Source organism: Nilaparvata lugens, chromosome 1 (genome assembly GCF_014356525.2).
Source record: "Nilaparvata lugens isolate BPH chromosome 1, ASM1435652v1, whole genome shotgun sequence".
NCBI classification, from domain to species: domain Eukaryota; kingdom Metazoa; phylum Arthropoda; class Insecta; order Hemiptera; family Delphacidae; genus Nilaparvata; species Nilaparvata lugens.
The window spans coordinates 44,583,974-44,604,960 of record NC_052504.1 but is presented as its reverse complement, the minus strand read 5'-3'; the positions used below and the strand labels follow the sequence as shown (position 1 = coordinate 44,604,960).

The 20,987-nt window shown below is 34.8% G+C and overlaps 1 protein-coding gene and 1 long non-coding RNA gene across 3 annotated transcripts in view; one reads left to right on the top strand and one right to left on the bottom strand.

Annotated features, from left to right (window-relative positions):
- Nucleotides 1-20,987, bottom strand: part of LOC120352740 — an 85,857-nt gene that overhangs the window by 21,841 nt on the left and 43,029 nt on the right. The gene's annotated exons all lie outside the window — the stretch shown is intronic.
- Nucleotides 1,750-13,615, top strand: LOC120352743. Its single transcript, XR_005572081.1, has 3 exons — nt 1,750-2,054; nt 4,051-4,165; nt 13,065-13,615. It is a non-coding gene; the product is annotated as an uncharacterized LOC120352743 (long non-coding RNA).

Here is a 20,987-nt window from a genome sequence, read left to right as displayed (position 1 = left end):
ACAACAGTAACTAGGCCTACATTGTCAGAAACTTGAATGAGTTGATCTTGTAACTTAACACTACTATCATCCTGCTTCAATTTGTTTTCATCTTCATGATTATCACTCAATGTTTCAGCAAATTCTTGCTTCATATCATCAAACCTAGCATTAAACCTAGCATTTTGCTCATCAAACCTAGCATTTTGCTCTTGTTTAAAATTATCAAACAGTTGTGTTAAGGCAGCTATTAACTCATCATCATTTTTAATATTTTTCATATTGTATGCCATTTTGCTAGTCTGCACAGATAATATTCATTGGGACTTGATTTCTCTTGAACCGATTTCCCACTCAGCAACAAACCATTCATAACCTATCAAGATATCTATCTACTAATAATTTCTATAACCAGGGATTTCATGGTGTACCATTTGGGACATATTTATTTTGTAATTCGGTCCCACCACAGGGGTAACATTTGCTGTGCTACCAATTTTTCCTTAAACGGTTGGAATAGCATTTAACACCTATCAAACCAAGGACAGTTGTCGGCTCCAATAAAATAGATTCTTGATAAACTGTGAATGGATCTATTGCCTATGAATGAGAAATCCAGTTTTCAGAGCAAATTAACTTATAATCTTCAGATAAAATTTCACAAAATACAGAAAGAGAAAATATCTTAAGGCTAATTATTTCAAGTAACTACGAACTAAAATACTTATCTAGTTTACAGTTGAAACACAGTGGCTATTGGCTTGGATACAGAAAAAACAATTATCCACAAAAAGAACACTATAAACTGTTTAAAACTCAATTTAAAACATTAATAAATTCACGTAAACAGACAATAATTCAGAGCACAAAATTACACACACAACAGCCAGCCATGTTTTCAGAAGAAGAAAGAACAGGAAAAGCTACAAGCCAGAACAGAGAGACCTCAAAAATTCATTGTCCACGCTACAGACACGTCACCACAAAATTATAATTTACAAGTTTAGAATTCACATTCTACATCTGTTCTCAATAAAACTTTATTTTAAAATGTTATTTTAAATTTTTATATATATCTCGATTTGAATAAACGATTTATTCTGTTATTTGTTAACCCTGCCTCGGTGACACCATGGAACAATGCAACAAACATTTACGATAATAAATTCTCCGTCAAAAAGTTTATCCGTCTATTGATAACTCTGACATTTATTATAAAGTTCCATAGATCTCGAATTGAAGATTCGATTCCAATGTGAGAAGAAAACTGTAATATTACAAATATACGCCTTACATTGGCTAACCTCCTACTACATACATTACATAAATATGAATCATCTCCTCCTCTATACACAACATAAACATCTTTTTCGATTAGCGCTTCCGCCCTCAGCTGGAAGTAAATTTGAACGTTGGTGCAAAAACATTGCCAACCTAACAACACTATAATTCTCTGGCTTGTAAATATAAAATTTCCTTTTTCTTGATATCGAATAGTGTCTTGTACATTTGATTTCTCTTTCTTAATTAATTTGGGCTTTATGTTTACATAATGAGTGAATTTAATAGCTAATCTTTGGTGATTTACGGACAAGAACTTTTTAGTCATTAACACATGAAACTTTGGCTTAACATTCTTTGGTGGTAACAATGCGGTTTTATCATTTGGCAGATAATTTTATTTATTTTCTCCCTTTGAATTACACACTGATAAAGTACTTTTTACAATATGTTTACATATAATTCACATTCTATAACACTCGAATTTTTGGGGTAGGCAATCTTGGTGATTCATTAGGCATAGGCTACTTGGGTTCTGACAGTGAACAAACAATTTTGTTGGCTTTTATATTACTCAACTGTTGCCATTTTGCTGCCTTTGATTCCTATGGTAAGCTGGCTTTTAATTTGGATAATATTTATTCTATTGGTTTGTGGGTGATGATGGTGTTGCAGATGGCTTCTAAATTTTCTATTTCTTTGTTTTTAGGCATTGGTGTTGCTGGTCGAAGTGGGTACTTGTCTGCTGAATAATTGTGTTGTTTGGCGTTTGTTAGGCACGTACTCATTGAAAGGTAAGACAAGTGACAGTTCAATCATAATATTATTATTTACTTCCTTATCTTTTAGTGTCTCGATAATATAGCTTGAGATTATAAGCATTGGATTTTGATTCTGTGAATAATCTGGCAGTTTTGACGACCGGTTCTCCATCAACTCTCTTATCTTTGATAGCCTAGAGTATTTACTTTGTCTATCCTGAACTTTTCTGGGTTTCAAATTAGTTTTGTAAATTTTAGAATTGATTTTCTCAACATAAGATATGCCCTCATTCCTTATTACATTAATAATATTTTCTTTAATTGACAACATAGTCATACCAAAAATTATAACAAAGTGAATCAGCATTTTCATTACACTCTCCATAACATAACCTGTCAATAAACAACAATCATATACTCCCGTTTTCAATAAACAATTCACTATTCCTTTCAATTTTCTTTCACACTTTTTATCATTCATTATTATATTTACAACATATTCTTTAATTGACATCATAATCATAACAAAATAGATCAACATACTTGTTAGGCTCATAACATAACCTCTTAGTAAACAATAACCAGATATTCTTTCCTCCAATAAACAATTCCTTCTTTCTTTCAATTTTATTGCACACATTTCATCTTCCAATAATTTCCTATAATAATTCTTTTCATCATAATCTAGGCCCGTATCTGTTATTAATTCTCCATTTACTTTTAGCATATTCCTTTTATTTATCCTGTAGTTGCAATCACGACGGTAAGCTGCTTGCTTGAACCGCGTGTGCTTTGGGTGCATGTTGGTCTCATTATCCCATACATTTCGCTGTTGTCTGCATGCTGCTTTCCTCCAAATGTCATATGGTTCCTCGATATCCCTTTTGCGGTGTTTGAATTTGTTGTGAGGATGATAACCTCTCTTCCGGGGCCTTCCTTGTTGCTTCCTCTGGTGGGCCTTCCGGTGTTGGGTTGTAGGCTTCACTCCGACGTCATCCTGCCGGTCACACTTTCGGCTTGCCTTGGTGGTGGTTTGCTCCTTGAACCTAGTGTGCCGCAGGTGGATCCAACGATGTTTGGGCTGTGACTGTTCCAACCGGGTTTGTTGTGGGGGTGTTGCATGCTGGTACACAGGTTCAGTGCATGGAGGCAGTATTTCATTTTCAGATTTTACTATCGGTGATTCATTAATTATTTCGGTGTTAATGCTGTAAATTAATTTCGGTGGTAGGCTGGTTATTAGTGGTAGATCTTCGGGAGGGAATAGCAGACTTAGTATAGGTTGTTTTTTACATAATGAATTTGATGCATGTTTGACTTCTTTATTTGGTGGCAGGTTGTTGTGGTGGTGGATTTGTTCTGGTTTTTGGTTATCTGCATGTTGTTGTTGATTTGTTTTTATTGTGCATGCTACTGTTTAAGATGTATTTTTTCTGCTATGATTTTGATGTGTTTCACCTTGACTCTTGTGACCTCCATCTCGCTTATAATTATTCCCATTTAAACGATCTCTGCCATCATAATATGCTCCTTTATGTTGTTGTTTACTATTGTAATATTGGGATCTATTTCTGGAATTATTTTCAAATGATTGACCTCTGTTATTATTTTCAGTGTATTTTGTATATTGAGTGTTTGCTCCGGCATTTGACATTTGATTCTCACCATTATAATTTCTTCTGAAGTTATTGTTATTATGCTGAAGAGAATGATTGGGGTTTCCTGCGTGATTGTTTACCTGACTACTTGATTCAGAAGTAACGGATTGGATACAATGTAAATGTTCTATCAGTTCTTTACAACTGGAAATAGGAGATACTGCTAGTGTCATGCGAACATGGAAAGGAAGCTTTTTGGATAGTATATTAGCTAGTGATGAATCAGCTAAAGATTCGTCTAGTTGCGAATTCTTATACATCACATTAGCCACAAATTCTGTATAAGAATGTCCGCCTCTATTATCATATGTGCATGATATAATCTCTGATAGTGTGTCCATCTGTTTACGTTTGCTCCAATATTGCTGCAGGAACTGGGAGAGGAAGTCCTCCAGGCTATTAATATCTCGCATCCGGCTCTGGAAAAACATCAGCAGCTCGCCGAGTAATGGACTGGACAGTTGGAAACGCCATACTAACAAAGAGGTGGGTATCAATTCCTGAATGGCTCTTATCTGATCTACAAATGGTCTGGGTTGCATGTGACGGTAGGAGTTATCAAATTTTCCAAGATTATGGAAAAGTTGAGTACCATTTATTAATTCAGTCAGCAAATAATGCGTTTGACTGACTGGGATATTTTCCATGCATGTCTCTATTCTGGAGACTCGTTCTTCATTTGCGGTCCATTTATCATTCATAGTTTTCCTATTCTTATTCACTTTGTCATACAATTCGGTTAGCTTCAACTGTTGTCCGCCTATGGTATTCTCCAACATGCCGTATCTCTCTCTTGATTTAGTCCCCTCCTCCGTTAAGCTTGCTATACCTGTCTGCAGGTTACTCTGTTCTTTGACTATTTTATTATTATTTTCTTCCACCTTTGACTCTATCTCACCTTTATTTTCTAACACTTTTTCCATGATGGTTCCCATGATAGTGGTACCTAACTCTTTACCTAATACGTCCACCTGTTTTCCTACTTCTCGGGGTACCTCATCCAATCGCACATTTACTTGACAAGTGATTTCATCTATACGGGTTTCTAACACTTTTATGACTGTAGATTGCATATCTATTTTAATGTTGTGAAATGGTGCTTCCTGAGGGGTTATCTCTCATGATAGAGTCCCACGTTGTGAAGCCATATTATGTGAAGTTGTTAATTGTAAATCCTTCACAGATGATACGATGTTTCTGATATTTATAAGAGCAGTCTCTAAATTCCCTCTTTTGTGAATAAATTCACAAAAAATTAAGGCCATCCGGCTCGCAAAATTACTGGGTTCAAACCTCAGCTCTAGCTCAGTGGTAGAAACATGAATTTTATAAATACAAATAATCACCATAAGGTTCAGTGACCGGTGATTGGTAATTCTTACCGCTGCTTCTATGAAGTTCTTGAAGAATACCAATACGGAAAATAAAAGAATATTTGATGACTGATTATCAGTAACCATGCATCACTAGAGAATAATAAGGACCAACTATAGTTGTTTCTAGTTGATTCTTAAAACGCTCGTCGTGAATACAAGTATTCACCAATATACCCTTCCAAAATTCCTTAGAACTTACAACGCCAGTTCTGGAAGCTCTCTGGATCCTTATATGATATAACTGGAACCTTATTAATATAATTTCTTAATATACTTATTCTGGTATATGAGATGAGTATCATCAAAGGATGATAAATATTGAGTGCTCTGAATAAGATTAATATCACTTGATTCAATAATTTTAAGTGCTGCAAAATATTTGTTGATATTAAAACAGCTCAAACTGTATATCACGAGATGAACTAGGATAAAATAAACTTCTACGATTTGTATGCTGACTAAAAACACAAAATATATTCCCATAAAAAAGATATGCATAAAATATTCGATATAACTATAATTCACTTAAATAATCTATTTCTAAAATCTGAATAATTATCACAGGCTTTACTAATATTCACAATAGTGAGTTTCAAATTCATAAATATATTATATTTAATACTGGTACTTATACTTCCAATCAATACAAAATTCTGCAGATAAAAACCTGTTCGGTCTATAGGTTTGATATGATGTACTTTGTTCAATTGACAAAATTATAATTAACAAATTAATATTCAAACATGAGATCTCAGGGATTTATATGAATTCGGGCTGTGCATGGAAGTAAGCTTCCTACATATATTAAATAAATTCATAAATGTTCTTATGGACTATGTGATATTGTTCAACACGTGGTGACTTTTATTTTAATTCAAATTAATTGGAATAGCGCTTTTTTATTAATTAATTACCCCCACTGGACGTAGAAAAAACGAGCTCGTTGAATTATCACTCACTGAATTGAAGTTCTAGACGTTCTCGTGGATTGAATTAATTATTTCCAATAATTAATTAGGTAGGCTCCTTTTCGTCACTGCTGGGCTAACGCGTGATCCAGATTTTTATAAGTTTCTTTCGAATTAAAGCTATTTTTATGGGAATCTTTACAAATTACGAACTCTTTGACAGCACTGAGTTCACATATAATTGAACATTTAACACAAATACTTTACATTAAAAAGGGTCTGGCTTAATAGTTTTAAAATTTTAAAAGGAAGAAGAAAAAACCCTAAACTCCATGTGCATCCTCTCCGGTCGGATCTTAAGCCAGAAGAAGGAGGTTTTCAGAAAAATTTGTCTCTTCCATGAATAATTCTGTAAGCTACTCTCTGATTGGCCTTCAATTTAATAGACTCAATACAATTGGTTGCCTTGGGAATCAGGGCTTCCTCGGCTTTATAATAGAAAAAATTAAATAAAAAAGAATTCTTATACAAATGTATGGAGTGTTTATCTTAAATTGATTTCATAAATAAATCCTAACATGCGATGTTACTATATTCAGTCTTTATATGAGTTTTGTATACTCTTGATTTATCATGCTTTCTTAGATTATAATAAATATTTATACAAAAATAATGGGTGTCTGTATTTCTACACATCGACTTCCTTTAGTATACATAACATATCCTTTATGAGTAAATTTTATATAATTCAACCTGTCATATGGGTTGATCGAATAATCAGCTGATTCGCTCAGTATTGATTCTAATAATTATCGATTTATCCAAGATCGACTAATTCTTTTCAAAATGTAAACAAGTAACTCTAACCTCAATGTTCATGCATTTTATTTTTTTTTTTCATAATCCGCCAATAATAAGTAAGCCGCTTTATAACTTTTTGATCTTACCAATGGGTTCTCATAATTATTAAATCACAATTATACATGTTTTCTTATCATTTGTTGATAATGCTATTACTCCTAATCGCTAATAATACTTGATTTGAGTTGTTTTATCCTTTGACTAGGTCTAACCTTCTTTCCAATTTTATAGTTCTATTATATTTCATTAGTTCATTTTAAAATATTTGGTGGTATTAATTTACCACGTGACACAATACGCCCTCTGATTTCTGATTTAAAACGACAATTCGAGAAGATAATATAAATTTTATGATCCAGTTGGTTTTGGATCAGAAATCATACATGTTACAAAGTCTGTTAATAAATCTACTGAGAATTCTACCTCCTAACAATTCAACAACATATACACAATAAATAAATTCAATTCGAATACATACGCCTTACATTGGCCAATCTCCTTCTATACACAATACACAAATAAAACTATCTCCTCCTCCATACATAATATAAATCTTTTTTCTAATCCACGCTCCGCCCTCAGGCCAGAAGCACATTTGAACGTTGGTGCAAAATCATTGCCAACCTAACAAACTGGTAATTCTCCGACTTGCAGAATATAATATATTTTTTTCCTCAACATAGAACAGTGACTTGTACATTTTCATTTCATTCTCTTGCAGAATTTGGGCTTTGCTTTCATATAATGGATATTTTTAAGGATAATCTTTGGTAGGTTTTATCAACAAGAACTTCTTATTCATCTAATACATTGAGACTTTGGCTTAATGCTTTTGGAGGTAACTATGCGGTTTGATCATTTGGTTACTGGTGGTAGATCCTCGGGGGGAAATAGTAGGCTTAATATGGGTTGCTTTTTGCAGATTGATTTTGATGTATGTTTGGCTTCTTTATTTGGTGGCGGGCTGGTGCGGTGGTGGATTTGTTCTGGTGGTTGATTTACTGTAGGTTGTTGTTGGTCTGTTTTTATTGTGCATGCCACTGTATATGATGTATTTGCTCTGTTACTATTTTGATTATTTTCGTCCTGTTTTGTGAAATTTACTTCTTGATTTGTGAAAGTTATTTTCTGTTTATTATTTCTATACCAATGATGTCTGCTGTTATAATGTGCTCCTCTATCCTGTGGTTTATTATTGTAATATTGTGATTTATTTCTAGAACTGTTTTCAAACGATTGACCTCTGCTAGTATTTTCAGGGTATTTTTGATATCGAGTGTTTGCTCCGACATTTGACATTTGATTCTCACCATTATAATTTTTTCTGAAGTTGTTGCTATTATGATGAGGAGAATGATTGAAATCTCCTGTACGGTCGTTTACCTGACTGGATTCAGAAGTAACAGATTGGATACAGTGTAAATGTTCCATTAATTCTTTGCAACTGGAAATCGAGGATACTGCTAGTGTCATGCGAACATTGTAAGGAAGCTTTTTTGTTAATATATTTGCTAATGATGTATCCGCCAAAGATTCGTCTAGTTGCGAATTCTTACACATCATCTTGGCTACAAATTCAGTATATGACTGTCTGCCTCTATTATCATATGTGCATGATATAATCTCTGATAGTGCGTCCATCTGCTTACGTTTACTCCAATACTGCTGCAGGAATTGGGAGATGAAGTCCTCCAAGCTATTGATATCTCGCATCCGGCTCTGGAAAAACATCAGCGGCTCGCCGAGTAATAGACTGGACAGTTGGAAGCGCCATACTAACCAAGAGGTGGGTATCAATTCCTGAATAGCTTTTATTTGATCTATGAATGGTCTGGGTTGCATATGACGATGGGAATTATCGAATTTTCCAAGACTTTGAAAAAGTTGAGTGCCGTTTACTACTTCATTCGGTGTATACTGCATTCGACTGACTGGGATATTTTCCATGCGTGTTTCTATTCTGGAGACTCGTTCTTCATTTGCGATCCATTTATCATTCATAATTTTCTTATGTGTATTCACTTCATCATACAATCCGGTTAGCTTCAACTGCTGTCCGCCTATAGCATTCTCCAACATGCCGTATCTCTCACTTGATTTTGCCCCCTCCTCCGCTAAATTTGCCATACATGCCTGCACGTTACTTTGTTCCTTGACTATCTCTATTATTTTCTTATTATTTTCCTCCACTTTCGACTCTATCTCGCCCTTATTTTCTAACACCTTTCCCATGACAGTTCCCATGATAGCGGTGCCCAGCTCCTTACCCAATACGTCCACCTGTTTTTCAACTTCCTTTGGTACGTTATCCAACCGTTCATTTATTTGACAGGTGACGTCATCTATACGAATTTCTAACTTTTTGATAACTGCAGATTGAGTATCTATTTTTGTATCTATTATATTTCTCACTTCCTCCCTGAAGCTAGAAAATTTTTCATCCATAGTTTTGATACCTTCCTGTAGGATTTTAGTATTTTCCTCCGCTTTATCCTGGATGGCTTTAGTGTTTTCATTGATATCTTCTTGTATTTTTTTAGTCACTCCCTCCAAGGCTTGGCTGAGCAAGAGTTTAAATTCATTTATAGAATCGTTTGCTATGAGGTTTGTAGTATATCCGACTGAAGAATTTAATGTGGTGTTGCCTTTTCCTAGATTGGTGGTTGCGGATGGCAGTTGACTGGCGATATCGGATGGCGATTGGGTGGCGGCACTCTCCATTCCTTCGGCGGCGCTTGGAGCGATCTGCGAAGACGCCGGTACCGGGTTGGACGCCCTCACTCCCTCATCCAGACTCTCATCGGAATTAATCGCATCAACGACGTTATCGATCTTCGTAGAAGACAATTGGGCCAGGTTTTGCGGGTCGAAATTGATGGAGCATATGCTGCCTCCCTCTCTCTCTCGTGGGGTCTCCGCTGCATGGTCCTGGGGTTGTTGATTGGCCGGTGTCGTAGCTGCATAGTTTTGGGGGTGGTCGCTGAAGTAGGAATTTGCGAGTTAGCTGGCGACTGGTTCATGGTGACGTTATTATGGAATACTTCGAGTAAATAGCCAAGTGTGTTGCCAAGTCTCAGGAATATTAAAATGGATTCAGTGATAGTGCCTATTCTGGATAAAATTGTGTGGTGTTAAAGTTTCAAGTGTCATGTACATATATTACGAAAAGACCTTCGAGTGCTACAGGTACGCTTATCAACATAGACAGATTACGCTAATATAGTTCTTAAAATTTTAGGTAGGGTTTTATCTTCCTTACTAGTAGCTATGCGATTATATTTCAAATAATCTATACCCCTGGTCAGCATACAATATCTAGATTCAAAAAATCAAAATCAAAATTTTACTATAGACTTTTATGGAAATTTCCATCCAATTTTTCTCTATTATGAGAATTATGTTATCAAACTCGTGTGATACAGTTTGTCTGTATTTATGCAGCTTGAAAAATTTTAATTTGAAGAGCAACTCAATTATTTTAGCCAGAACTTATAATAGATTATCAGATATATCTTGTTGAATCAACTTCAGATTATACTTCTTGCAGTTTTCAGTTTTATCAATAATTTTATGAATCATTGATAGTGAGATTGAGTAGGTAAGCTTTTCATCACGCTCCACTGGTTGGGTGCCATATTATGTGAAATGGTGCTTCCTGAGGGGTTATCTCCTATGATAGAGTCCCACATTGTGAAGCCATATTATGTGAAGTTGTTAATTGTAAATCCTTCACAGATGATACGATGTTTCTGATATTTATAAGAGCAGTCTCTAAATTCCCTCTTTTGCGAATAAATTCACAAAAAATTAAGGCCGTCCGGCTCGCAAAATTACTGGGTTCAAACCTCAGCTCTAGCTCAGTGGTAGAAACATGAATTTTATAAATACAAATAATCACCATAAGGTTCAGTGACCGGTGATTGGTAATTCTTACCGCTGCTTCTATGAAGTTCTTGAAGAATACCAATACGGAAAATAAAAGAATATTTGATGACTGATTATCAGTAACCATGCATCACTAGAGAATAATAAGGACCAACTATAGTTGTTTCTAGTTGATTCTTAAAACGCTCGTCGTGAATACAAGTATTCACCAATATACCCTTCCAAAATTCCTTAGAACTTACAACGCCAGTTCTGGAAGCTCTCTGGATCCTTATATGATATAACTGGAACCTTATTAATATAATTTCTTAATATACTTATTCTGGTATATGAGATGAGTATCATCAAAGGATGATAAATATTGAGTGCTCTGAATAAGATTAATATCACTTGATTCAATAATTTTAAGTGCTGCAAAATATTTGTTGATATTAAAACAGCTCAAACTGTATATCACGAGATGAACTAGGATAAAATAAACTTCTATGATTTGTATGCTGACTAAAAACACAAAATATATTCCCATAAAAAAGATATGCATAAAATATTCGATATAACTATAATTCACTTAAATAATCTATTTCTAAAATCTGAATAATTATCACAGGCTTTACTAATATTCACAATAGTGAGTTTCAAATTCATAAATATATTATATTTAATACTGGTACTTATACTTCCAATCAATATAAAATTCTGCAGATAAAAACCTGTTCGGTCTATAGGTTTGATATGATGTACTTTGTTCAATTGACAAAATTATAATTAATAAATTAATATTCAAACATGAGATCTCAGGGATTTATATGAATTCGGGCTGTGCATGGAAGTAAGCTTCCTACATATATTAAATAAATTCATAAATGTTCTTATGGACTATGTGATATTGTTCAACACGTGGTGACTTTTTATTTTAATTCAAATTAATTGGAATAGCGCTTTTTTATTAATTAATTACCCCCACTGGACGTAGAAAAAACGAGCTCGTTGAATTATCACTCACTGAATTGAAGTTCTAGACGTTCTCGTGGATTGAATTAATTATTTCCAATAATTAATTAGGTAGGCTCCTTTTCGTCACTGCTGGGCTAACGCGTGATCCAGATTTTTATAAGTTTCTTTCGAATTAAAGCTATTTTTATGGGAATCTTTACAAATTACGAACTCTTTGACAGCACTGAGTTCACATATAATTGAACATTTAACACAAATACTTTACATTAAAAAGGGTCTGGCTTAATAGTTTTAAAATTTTAAAAGGAAGAAGAAAAAACCCTAAACTCCATGTGCATCCTCTCCGGTCGGGATCTTAAGCCAGAAGAAGGAGGTTTTCAGAAAAATTTGTCTCTTCCATGAATAATTCTGTAAGCTACTCTCTGATTGGCCTTCAATTTAATAGACTCAATACAATTGGTTGCCTTGGGAATCAGGGCTTCCTCGGCTTTATAATAGAAAAAATTAAATAAAAAAGAATTCTTATACAAATGTATGGAGTGTTTATCTTAAATTGATTTCATAAATAAATCCTAACATGCGATGTTACTATATTCAGTCTTTATATGAGTTTTGTATACTCTTGATTTATCATGCTTTCTTAGATTATAATAAATATTTATACAAAAATAATGGGTGTCTGTATTTCTACACATCGACTTCCTTTAGTATACATAACATATCCTTTATGAGTAAATTTTATATAATTCAACCTGTCATATGGGTTGATCGAATAATCAGCTGATTCGCTCAGTATTGATTCTAATAATTATTGATTTATCCAAGATCGACTAATTCTTTTCAAAATGTAAACAAGTAACTCTAACCTCAATGTACATGCATTTTATTTTTTTTTCATAATCCGCCAATAATAAGTAAGCCGCTTTATAACTTTTTGATCTTACCAATGGGTTCTCATAATTATTAAATCACAATTATACATGTTTTCTTATCATTTGTTGATAATGCTATTACTCCTAATCGCTAATAATACTTGATTTGAGTTGTTTTATCCTTTGACTAGGTCTAACCTTCTTTCCAATTTTATAGTTCTATTATATTTCATTAGTTCATTTTAAAATATTTGGTGGTATTAATTTACCACGTGACAATGTCTATCATGTTTTTCATTTCCTCCTTGAATTCAGAGAATTTTCCCTCAACTTTCTCTTTCATTTTTTCCACACTCCCTTGTACAGCTTTGACATCCTGTCTGACGGTTTTGATATCTTCTTGTATTTTTTTAGTCTGCCCCTCTAAGGCTTGGCTGAGCATGAGTTTGAATTTGCTTATGGAATCATTTGCCATGAGATTGGTAGCATAACCGACTGAAGAGTCTAATGTGGTGTTGCACTTTTCTAGGTTGGTGGCGGCGGATGACGGTTGACTGGCTACATCGGATGGTGATTGAGTGGCGGCATTCTCTGCTCCCTCGGCGACGCTTGGAGCGATCTGCGGAGACGCTGGCACCGGGTTGGACGCCCTCACTCCTTCATCTCCACCAGCTGGCCTCTCATCAGCATTTATCAAATCGACTACATTATCGATCCCAGTAGAAGACAATTGGGCCAGGTTTTGTGGGTCGAAATTGATGGAGCATACGCTGTCTCCCTCTCTCTCCCGTGGGGTCTCCACTGCATTGTCCTGGTGTTGTTGATCGGTCAGTGTCATGGTCATAGGGTTTTGGGGATGGTCACTAAAGTAGGAAATTTGTGAGTTAGCCGGTGACTGGTTCATGGTGACAATATTATGGAATACTTCGAATAAGTTGCCAAGTGTACTACCAAATTACAGGAATACTAAAACGGACATACTGAAAGTGCCTATGTTGGATAAGATTGTGTGGCGTTAAAAGTTTCAAGTGTCATGTACATGTATTATGCAAAGACCTCCTTAGTGATACAGGTATGAATACCAACATGGAGAAATTATATTAATATCAGTTGAGAGAAATTATCCAGTATCAGTTGAGATGCCGAGCGGAGTAGTCGTGTTTTTCGTTCTCTGATTTATCAACCGTTATCTCGGTGTTTGTTCTTACCGGACATTCTCACTACAACAGTGTTTTTAACCTCAAACTTCAACAGTAAACCGGTAAATTATAAATTATTCTCGGTTTAGGATCATCTGTCTTGAATATTTAACTTCCTTCCAATCAATTTTCCTTTCCTATCCAGGGGCTTCCTCATCCTAAATAGTCTCGGTCGCCCTCTTGACGTACCTTATTCATCCGATTCCTTTTGTTTTACTCATTCATTCACTATAAATAATCAAGCATTAAAATTCAAGTAATAGTGACTCATAACAGTTATGAAGTAAGATTGGTATTTTTCCTTTTTTCTTTTAATATGAGTGTTTGTGGAAAGTGCTCCAAGCAGATTATTCGTACAGAGAAAAATAAAATAGTCTGTAAAGTGTGTCGGGTTACATTCCATGGTACATGTTGCAAGCTCACAATTAATGAAATAGAGTTTTTATCTGCCAGCAAACAGTGGATGTGTGAAGCGTGTAACAAGGAGAGAAGACTTAGTAGAGGTGAGCCCAACTCTTGTTTAGTTAATACGGAGTTTTCACTAACCACAACAAGTATGGGAATTACATTGGAGGAGCTCAAAGAAATCCTGGAAAAGCATAAGCAGGAAATACTCGACGGCCAGAGCAAGCTAGAATCGCAACTAAATAGATCGATTGAGATGTGCTTCGGCCTAATAAAAGAAAATTCTCAAAAGATAGCTGAACAGCAGGAGACTATTGTTGCTCAAAAGGCTGTGATTGAGACACTAAAGGCAGAGAAAAAGAAATGCGAGTCGAATATGAGTGCTATGGGGAAACGTCTCAGTGAGGTTGAACAGTACTCTCGAAAAAACACACTGGAGATCTTCGGAATTCCTGAGAGCGCGACTGAGAGTGATGCATCACTCAAGAAGACCGTCGTCGACGTAGGGAAAGCGCTGGGGGTCGCCATCAAGGAGGAAGCAATAATCGCCTGCCATCGTATTCCAGCTGCCAATCGCCCTGACAAAGGTATCATTGTTAAGTTTCTACGAAGAGATGAACCTGACGGGCTGCTCGCGAAGAGAAAGGTAAAAAGAGACTTTTCAACTAGACACATACCTGGACGCACGGATGACAACCTCATCTACATAAATATCTTGTTGTCTAAGGAGAGGAGGATTCTTTTTTCCAAAGCACGTAAGTTGAAATCACAGTTCAACTACAAATATGTGTGGACTGACAGGAATGGTAGGGTTAAAGTGAGAAGGGATGACGACAGAAAATCTAAGGTGATTGTGATTGATGATGAGAGTGAATTGAATCGCATTATAGAGAGGGAAACTTTGAAATGCGGACCTAATGATAGTTAAAAATTTTACAACTTATTTCAATTATTTATCATACAATGTCAGACTTAATTCAATGGTTTTTTCACAATGTCATAAAATGCTATCCTGTGTTACTAATTTTATTCCTTGCCCTGCAAATATGTTGTATTGTATGGTGAACTTTTTAATTTCTCCTGGAATTCTCTATTACAAGAACTTAGCCTATACTAGTAATAAGGTCACGAGATGCATTGGAGTATGTGATTATGATTATGCAGAGTACTACAAGCATGCCCATATTATGTATGTAATAGGAGATTATGCATCTAGGCAGATCATCTTTATTTTTGATTACATATTTGTATTGAAATTTTTCCATATCATATTCTCATACCGTGCTGTGGTTCCATTGTTTTTTCTGTGTTATTGTTGTTTCATGTCCACATACACTAAATTTACTTCTAAAATTATTTTTGCATTGATATTATAGATTATGCCAGTAGCAAAACTTCTTTGTTCAATTGAGGAAACAAATACATTTATTACAGGATCAGAAGGCATCTGCATATATCACCAAAATATAAGAAGCATGCACTCAAATTTCGACTTATTTCTATTGCATCTTAACAGCCTTTCTGTGAAACCATTAATAATTATACTTAGCGAGGCATGGTTACAGCATGAGAAGGATGTTCTCTTATACCAAATAGATAACTACGAAAGCTTTTCCGCATTTTCTGCTTTGTCTAGAGCTAGTGGTATAGTGGCTTATGTGCATAAATCTGTTGTTGCAGTGTTGGGAGATTTCGCAATTCCAAATTGTGATTGTTTGCTTTTAAATTGTATCTATGGTAGTCTCAAATTTTCGGTTATGGGAGTTTATAGATTGCATATTGGTGATCGTCAGTTATTTGTTAATAATTTGAGACTCGCTCTTGAGAATATTCCAATAAATGAATTAATTTGTCTAGGAGACTTTAATATTGATATAGGCTCAAACGATATAATTGCGGATGATTATCTTGACTGCTTAAACAGTAATGGGCTCGAACAGTTGATTGATATCGATACTAGGGTAACAGAGATATCATCGACTTGCATCGATCATTTCTCTTATCGCTCTATCCGGGTCACTATCAATAGAGTTGCCGTAATAGATAACTCAATCACAGATCACAGAGCGGTAATAGGCTTCTTGCCAGTTGGACAAATGAAAAGAACTTTGTGTGATTGTCCTGAAATAAATAAACTAGATTATCAGCTACTTTCTAATAACATCAGATCCCATTCATGGACCAATATACTCGAAATAGATGACACAAATACTGCATTTAACAAATTTTATGAAACCTTCAATAGTATTTTAAATAGATCCACAATTAAACGTAAACTAAAAAATAAAATCAAAATGATAAAACCGTGGATGACACCTGGATTGTCAAACAGTATTGCTGTAAAGGATAAATTATATAAGTTACATAAACGAATGCCAAATAATACCGCTTTAAAGAATAATTCATAGCAATGAGAAATAACGTGAAGCAATGGGTAAAAAACGCAAAATGTAAATATTACTCTGACAATCTGCTTTTACACTCCAAGAACTCTAAAAAGAAATGGGAAATTCTGAAATCATTATTACCTGGTGAGAGCAATAGTATTCAAAATATACAGTTAAATGAGGATGGAAAAATCATCAGTGATAGTAAAAGCGTTGCAAATTTGTTCAACGAGTATTTTATTGATCTACCTGAAAAACTCTCCCAATCTCTTCCACAAGTATCAAATGATATAGTCCAGCAGTACAATTGCGAATTTCAAAGCGAGCAAAGTCATACGACCATCTTTCTCAGCCCGATTGATGAATGTGAAATAATTCAAACCGTTAAAAAACTCAAATTAAACGTCAGCTCTGGTAATGATGGATTAACATCAAGAATCTTAAAGGAGAATATCACTCACTTGTCCACTGTTATAGCATACTTATTTAATTTGGCGATAGTTGAAGGGCAGTTTCCAAAAATATTGAAAACAGGTACCGTAATCCCTATATTTAAAAAAGGGGATAGGATGTCCAAAACAAACTACCGTCCCATCTCACTCTTACCTACTCTATCAAAGGTGTTTGAGAAACTTATTAAAAAAAGATTAATGAACTTTTTAGATAACAACTTTTTCTTCTCCAATCAACAGTTTGGTTTCAGGCAGAATCTCAACACCGAGCTTGCCCTTCAACATTTCCTGCAAAATATATACTTAGGATTAAATAAAAAACAAGGTAATTGTGCTGCTGGATTGTTTATCGATATCAGTAAAGCATTTGATACTGTAAATCATGATCTTCTGCTACATAAACTGTGGCGAGCAGGTATTAGAGGTGCACCCTTGGAACTGCTTGGAACTTTCCTACAGGGAAGAAGTCAGGCAGTAAAAATTAATAATCAAATTAGTGACTTGCGTGATATCTGTCATGGGGTCCCTCAAGGGTCGGTCCTGGGACCTATATTATTCTTGATCTACATTAATGACTTATTCAATGGTGACTTTAAGGGACAATTAACAACTTTTGCAGATGACACTGCCTTATCATACAGTCCGGACCAACAGGACCAACTTGCTTATGACATGCAACAGGACTTGAATAAACTGTCATTTTGGTTCACTTGTAATAAGTTGGCAATGAATGTTCAAAAAACTAATTACATCTTGTTCAGTCTAAGTGGCAGTAGAAGTTTTCCTATGCCTATCTTCCTCCACGGATTTCACTGTAGGCGTGACTCTTGCAGTTGCCCTGTTGTGAAAATGGAATCCAATGTAAAATATCTAGGGGTGCTTCTAGATCATAACTTGAATTGGAAGTCCCACATTAAGTCCCTCAAGAAATCTCTTCAGTTCTACCTTAGAACAATATTTAAATTAAAGCAGATGTGCAATAAAAGTACCATTGAAAAGAGATTTTCCCTCAACTTTCTCTTCCATTTTTTCCACACTCCCTTGTACAGCTTTGACATCCTGTCTGACGGTTTTGATATCTTCTTGTATTTTTTTAGTCTGCCCCTCTAAGGCTTGGCTGAGCATGAGTTTGAATTTGCTTATGGAATCATTTGCCATGAGATTGGTAGCATAACCGACTGAAGAGTCTAATGTGGTGTTGCACTTTTCTAGGTTGGTGGCGGCGGATGACGGTTGACTGGCTACATCGGATGGTGATTGAGTGGCGGCATTCTCTGCTCCCTCGGCGACGCTTGGAGCGATCTGCGGAGACGCCGGCACCGGGTTGGACGCCCTCACTCCTTCATCTCCACCAGCTGGCCTCTCATCAGCATTTATCAAATCGACTACATTATCGATCCCAGTAGAAGACAATTGGGCCAGGTTTTGTGGGTCGAAATTGATGGAGCATACGCTGTCTCCCTCTCTCTCCCGTGGGGTCTCCACTGCATTGTCCTGGTGTTGTTGATCGGTCGGTGTCATGGTCATAGGGTTTTGGGGATGGTCACTAAAGTAGGAAATTTGTGAGTTAGCCGGTGACTGGTTCATGGTGACAATATTATGGAATACTTCGAATAAGTTGCCAAGTGTACTACCAAATTACAGGAATACTAAAACGGACATACTGAAAGTGCCTATGTTGGATAAGATTGTGTGGCGTTAAAAGTTTCAAGTGTCATGTACATGTATTATGCAAAGACCTCCTTAGTGATACAGGTATGAATACCAACATGGAGAAATTATATTAATATAGCTCTTAAAATTTTAGGTAGGGTCTTATTTTCCTTAATAACAATAATGCTCTTATGTTTCAAATAACCTATAACCCTGGTCAGCATACAATATCTAGATTCAAAGATCAAGATCAAAATTTTGCTATAAAATTTTATGGAAATTTCCATCCAATTTTTCTCTATTATTGAGAATTATGTTATCCAACTTGTGTGATACAGTTTATATGTATTTATGCAGCTTGAAAAATTTCAACTTGAAGAGCAACTCAATTATTTTAGCCAGAAACTTACAATAGAACATCAGGTATATCCTGTTGAATCAACTTCAGATTATACTTCTTGCAGCTTTCAGTTTTATTAATAATTTTATTTATCATTGATAGTAAGGTTGAGTAGGTAAGGTTTCATCATGCCCCACATTGGGCGCCATTTTGTGTAAAGTGGTAAATTGTAAATCCTTTATAGATGAAACAGTGTTCTTGATGTTTATAAGAGTGGTTGCTAAAGTCCCTAATTTGTGGATAAATTCACAAATAGTTAAGGCCGTCCGGCTCACAAAATTGCTGGGTTCAAACCGCAGCTCTAGCTCAGTGGTAGATACATGAATTTTCCAAATATAATTAATCACCACAAGGTTCAATGACTGGTGATTAATAATTCTTACCGCTGCTTCTGTGAAGTTCTTGAAGAATACCAAGAAGGAAATCAAAAAGATAGCTGATGACTGATTATCAGTAACCATGTATCCAATTGAGGATAATAAAGACCAACTATGGTTTTTTCTAGTTGATTCTTAAAACGCTCGCCATGAATACAGGTATCCACCAATCTCCCTCTGAAATTCCTTAGAACTTACAATGCCAGTTCTTGAAGCTCTCCGGAACCTTATATGAAATAACTGGAACCTTATTAACATAATAATCAATGAGTTTTTTCTGGTGGAATAGTATGACTATCATCAAAGGATGATAAGTACTGAATGCTCTTAATAAGATCAATATTAATTGATTCACTGATTTTATATGCTGCAGAATATTTTTCTTGGTACTGAGACAGCCCAAACTGTATATCACGAGATGAATTAGGATAAAATAAACTTCTATGATTTTTGTATGCTGACATAAAACACAAAATATATTCCCATAAAACAATATATATATAAAATATTCTTATATCTATAACTTTCTTTAAATGAATTCTTTAACGGTTTAACAATTATCACAAGGTTTAATAGCATTCACATTTGTGAGCTTTAAAAATTATAAATTTGTATTTAATACTGATACATGGACTTCAAGTCAATTCAGAATTCTACAATTTAAAACCTGTTCGGTCTATAGATTTAATAGGACATGCTTTGATCAATTAGCAAATAATAATCATTAAAATTAATATTTAAAAAAAAAAATCTCAGGGTTTTTAATGAGTCCGTGCCATGCATGGAAGTAAGCTTCCTACATAAATCAAATAAAATTCATAAAGCGTTCTTATAAACTATATGATAGCACTCAACACGTTGCGAATTTTTCTTCGACTGATTTTATTTATATAGCGCTTTGATTAATTCCCCAACTCTAATAAAAAAAGGCCTTTATAAAACGAGCTCGTTTGAACAAACACTCACAGTAATGATGTTCTTGGAGGTCTTGTAGAATAAATAAATTATTTCCAATAATTAATTATGCAGGTCCTTTTTGTCTCAGCTGGGTTCGCGTGTGGTCCAGATTTCTTATAGATTTCTTTCCGTATTAAAGATATATTTATAGGAATTGATTACAATTAAAAACTCATCAACAACACTGAGTTCACAGATAATTAAACATTAATTACAAATAGTTCGCATTTAAAAGAGGGATTGGCTTGATAATTTTAAAATTTAACAAGAAGGAAGACCCTAATCTCCATGTGCATCCTTTCAGAACGAGATCACAAGCCAGAAGAGAAGTGGTTTCCAGAAAAATTTTATCTCTTCCTTGAACGATTTGTAAGCCTCTTTCTGATTGGCTTTTAATTTAGCAAAACTCAATACAATTGGTTACTTCAGATTCAGGGTTTTGTCAACTTTATTATAGAAAAATAAATAAAAAGTTTATATATAAATATATGGAGTGATTGTCTTAAACTATTCTAATAAATAAATTGTGATATACGATGCTATCATGCAACATATTTTTAATTTTTTATACGAGTTTTGTATACTCTTGATTTTCATGCTTTTTTAGATTGTAATAAATATT